The sequence below is a fragment of the Stegodyphus dumicola genome, chromosome 11 (assembly GCF_044657685.1).
Source record: "Stegodyphus dumicola isolate Sdum_Otavi_A_Nest chromosome 11, ASM4465768v1".
In the NCBI taxonomy this organism is placed as follows: Eukaryota; Metazoa; Arthropoda; class Arachnida; order Araneae; family Eresidae; genus Stegodyphus; species Stegodyphus dumicola.
The window spans coordinates 7975946-7981297 of NC_140778.1; positions in this window are offsets into that span (position 1 = coordinate 7975946).

A 5352-nucleotide genomic window follows, 5' to 3' on the forward strand; every position below is an offset into this window, starting at 1 on the left:
CGGCTCAGTACAGACACCTTTCTAACCTATGTCGAACTAGCACCGTTCATCAGTCTTACGCATTATGCCCACTAATGGGTTACGTTGGAAAGAAGCTATTGTTATTCCTTTTTTAAGACCTGTGGGCGACAGTGCGCTGGTTTCCAGTTACATACCAATGTCTTTAACGCAAATTCTAGCTAAAGTCATGGAAAGGATGATTCTCAATAGATTACTCCCGAGGATTCAGCAAAGTAAAAGGCTCTCAAATATGCATTACGGCTTTTTTTCGAATAGAAGTTGCCTGGTCCTGCTTAATAAATTGTTCAGTAGCATTCTGCACCACAGGAAGCAAAGAAAGATTGCTCAGCTGGTGGCCCTTGATCTCAAAGCTGCATTTGATTCAGTTTGGCATGATGGTCTGCTCTATAAAATCATGCAATTCGGTGTTAAAGGGAATAGTATCCTCTGGATTGTTAATTTCTTGAACCAGAGAGGGGTTCTTTTAAGAAGCTATGAGCTTACCAGTGCTGTCCCTCAGGTTGCATTTTGTCTCCAGTTTTCTTCACAATCTTAATGCACGATATCTATGAAATTATCCCGGCTGATGTCGACTGCTACGTGTATGCGGACGACATATTCCTCTACATTGCAGATGTCTCGTTCCCCAGTGTAGTCAATAATTTGCAGCGTGCGCTGTTTAAAGTGCATAGATGGGCTAAAGTGTGGAGCTTATGCATTTGCCCAGAGAAAAGTAAATCGACCATTTTCGGTGGGACAAAGAGTAGTGCAGAGTGAAGCTTGATGGCGTTAGCATCCCTGCGGAAGATCATGTTAAAATTTTGGTAATGTGGTTTGATAGAAAACTGAGTTGGAACGTCCATGTAAAAAAAAATAGTACCGAAACTGGAAAGAATGCTGAATGCATTTAAATTCATCGCGAGCTCCAGGTGGGGTGCCAGAAAAGTGGATCTCATTAATATTGCAAATGCTACAATAAGAGAAAGAATAGAATATGGCAGCTGTCTCTTCATGTCTACCTCTCAACAAAATAAGAAAGAGCTTGAAATTGTTTATAATCACGCCTTAAGACTGGCTATTGGGGCGCCTATCAGCACCCCTCTTCCGATGTTATATGTTGAAGCAGGGATTTTCACCTCAGATACGAGAAGATGCATCGCCGCAATTAAGTTCCTAATAAAGAATATTTCTCTGTCAGCAGCCTCTCCCACTGCGGATAGTTTGAAAAATTGTTTGCAAAGATGCAAATACAGGTGGGGTAAAATACATAACACCAGTTAGCCAGTGAGTTAAAGCAAGCTAAGCAATCTCGATCTAGATTTCAGCAAGTGTATTACTTTTAACAATGAGCAAGATTTTTCTGAAGAAGTAAAGTGTTGGTTCAAAATAAATGAGTATGAATCCAGAACAAAAATCTCTCAGATGTGGAGATACAGCAATTTTCCCGCTGCATTATTAATGATTACGCGAATCAAGGTTTTAAGATCTACGCTACAGACGCTTCCAAGTCTGATACAGGAGTTGGTATTGCGGCTGTAGATCGAAACGCGGTGACTGTCAGCCAATGCATAGAAAGCAGAAGCTCCATCTTTTCAGATGAGGCTTGGTCCCTTTGTAAACTTCTTGAGAAACTAAATCCTAACGAAAAGGTTGCTATCCTCACAGATAGCAAGTCAGTACTTAGCGCCATGAGCTGTGTTCATAGGAGATCCAACTCTGGCATCCTTAAGCTCTTCGAGCGGATTAAGGCTTTCCATCACCTCACTGTCATCTGAGTTTCTGGCCATAAGGGTATAGAGAGTTCAATGAAAGAGCAGACAAAGTTGCGAAAAGAAGAAATGTCAATAACTCTGGGGGGTTTTCTGCAGAGGTTACGTGTAGTTTCATCGAGAATACTATTAAGGAAGATCAAGTCGACTGCTGGCAGACTTCTCACACCGAACACAGACTCAGCTAATGTTTATTGCGAGTGAAGTAAAGGATTAAACATCGATAAGAAAATGGAGGTAGTAAGTAGGAAAATAAGACTGCAATTGTTAAACACGAAACAACTGTTGTACAAGTTTCGTAGAGCGAATTCGCCATTTTGTGACTCATGTTATATTATTGACAGTACAAAACATGCAGTTATTCACTGTAGAAAGTACGATAGTGCCAGAAACATTATGCTCAAGAAGATGAAAATTTGCAATATTGACCTCTTAGATGATCTTTCAAATCATTGTAATAAGAAACCTTGGACATATTATTTCCTAGGCAAATTTGTCATCGAATGCATCCTAAAGGACCTATAAGTATTAGTAGCGTAAGGGTTTGGTTTTCGGACTAACGTTCCCCGCTGAATTGGAGGGAATGCATCCTTGTGGTTTAACATGTAAATAACATTACATTTGAGTTGGAGCATTAGGCACCAAAGGGAAGCGAAGCTTCAAGAAGAAAAAAAAGAAGAATGGTTTATATGCTTTTTTCATTCTATTCAAATTCTCTTAATTTATACTTCCTTTTAATCAGTATTTACCTGATTATTTGTCCCAAACACAGACGCACACAAAATAAGTAAATAAATAAATCTGAAAGTTTCAGATTTTATATTACGCCCAAAGGGGGGTTTTTACGTTTTGAGTGTTACCATTATTTATCAAATATCATGTTTTCTGCACTTAAACGATGAAATTCAGTTCAAAAGCAATATCACAAAATAAACTAAAAATAGCATATCTTTAGAATTTCCGATACAGAATCAAGCATTGGAGATTTTATTTTTCTTTTCGTACATTGTTGCCATTGCTCGCTTTGAAATCGATGAGTTTGTTAAAAAATTCGAAGTTTTACAAAATATGGAATAGATAGATAATAAAGCAAATTCTAAACTCCAAATTTGGGCTTCCCGATGCCTATATTCGAGTGAAGGACTACGTTATTCAAAGTTTCCTGTGTCTAGTTACCGTTGTTTTATCACAATTAATTTCTTTAAATATAACGCTCTAACATTTGGTGGCAACAATTCGAAAAGTGAAACGCCGTTTATAGTGAGCCAACACAAAATGCCAAAACGAAATTAATAGTCCTTCTAGACAATTTGCTCCTTTGGGTTAATAATAAAATAAAATATATTACTTGGCAGTGAAAGAAATTTTTATCTGCGTATTTAACAACTACCCTATTAGATCATTTTAAATAACAATAATTTAAATTCCTAGATGACTAAGAAAATAAAATTCACTGCATTGAAGTTGGTATGCTCTCTACATTATATATATATATATATATATATATATAAAAAAAAAAAAAAAAAAAAAAAAGGCTTAATATTTTTGCTATATTTATTAACTGAAATTCGAAGTTAATGTAAAAAAACAATCACTCAAAATTATTTCACTGTGTTTCCGTCCCTCTTTTGCGCAATATTTAGATAATAAGTAACAAATCTCAAAATTAAATACCCCAACTTATTTTTTTTTTAAATCCTTCTTTTCTTTTAAACATTATGCTTTTAGGTGCTTGGTCCGAAACGAAAGGGATTTTTTTTCTTTAGTGACATTGCTTGATGGCTAGAGGTAAAGTGGGACCGGATAGCATATTTCACAAGTGCACATCAGCGTAGCCACTGAGGGAGGGGTTTCGAAAATGGACTAATGAACTTCTATTGCTCTTGTGACGCTAAATCTTCTTGTGAATGTGAGCGTATGTTGTTTACGTTTTAATTTGCATTTATTTTGCAGTTATAAATGTATGGCGTAAAAGTAGAAAATCTCGTAGTGCTTTCGTTTTACGAGTTTAATTAATCGCTGACATTTCACTTTCGCGATTTTTATCACGCTGTGACATTTGGATTGATGTTCACGGCATATTATCGCTCTTTACACCGAGAAAATGACTCAGGCTACAATTAGCCTCGAATATTTACTAACAAATCTGGATTAAGAGAATTTATGTGCATAGTTTATTATTATTATTATCTATTGAGCTGAGAAGGAGTGGAAGTCTTACAATGAGTCTAGTGTTTTCTTATTTCAGTGCTTGCATTCATTTGATTTTGAAAGTGTAAGATTCAGAATACATATTGTGTATGATCTGATTATATCCATTGTTAGCATTAAAAGTTATATGTGAATAAATTGAATATATTCGTTGTTAATAGATAAATTCATTTTGTTTGATGAATATTTCTTGCGTAGACAGTATATTTAGGAGTGAGCAGTTATTAAATGTGAAATTCAACACACTAAATGCAAATTAGTGAAGTTCACTTTGAATAAAATTCTGCATTGGCTATTACTATAACATCTTATAGACTGAAATAAAAAGTGCTGACTTCTATTTACATATATAACTGGTGTAAATATTTTTCTCATATGCATAGTTTGATGTAAAGATTGCATTTGGGCTCAGATGTGCATCGCAGATTTCTTTCGTCTTATTTATCACTTATTAAGTAATATTTTGCCTGAATTTTACAGAGTATCCGACACGTGTTTGTATTTATTTCCAATTCTTTCAACCAGGTAGTGAAATCTTCATAATTGCTTATATTTGATCTAACTTCGCAATGACAATTTTCAGAAGAAATAGACGATGTACAAAAAATTGCGTGGCAAATTATTTTCAACCATCTTGCTTAAGTCTTAAAGCGTGCAAAAGGTCATGTGACATGACAGAAATATTGCTGGATGCTTAGTGGTCTATCCTAGAAGCCACTCCCTCGGTGGCTACACAGATGTGCACTTGTGAAATATGCGACCGGATACGGAAGGTTATTCAAAGCTGTAATAGAACAAAAGCTTTACGACTTGAAAGTGTCCCCTAACCTTCGAAGTATTTTCCCGCCGCTTATTAGCTGAGGAAAGATTATTTTTCCTGATCTTAATTCTAAATGGAAAATCGTAGACTTTCCATTAATTTTTTGTTAATCGCATGAATATTTTGGGAAGCTGGAAAGTAATATTTTAAAAACTTATTCATTGAAAATTAATTAGCGCTTTTTTAATATAGGTAGTGGTGACGTGGGAGGGTGCTCGGGCTCCCACCCGTAACCATCGAGACTCAAGGCCTCCGCACTACTTTATGACGTCACAGTCGTCGATCCTCTAAAAGCGAACATCGCCCGATAAGAACCGTGCTCCCTCCCGTATTTCCCTAAACTTTGTTTTTATATATACGTTTCATTCCGATGCTAGTCAAAGAATAAATTAGCAGTGATATTTCAATTGCAATAAATATTTTTATATTTTATGATTTCCAAATAAATTTTTGTGGCACTTGATTATTATTTCATAAACAAGAAAATTGAAAAATAACATGAGAATTACCTTAAGCAAACATAGAAGGAAAAGTAAAGGTTTAAACAGAAAT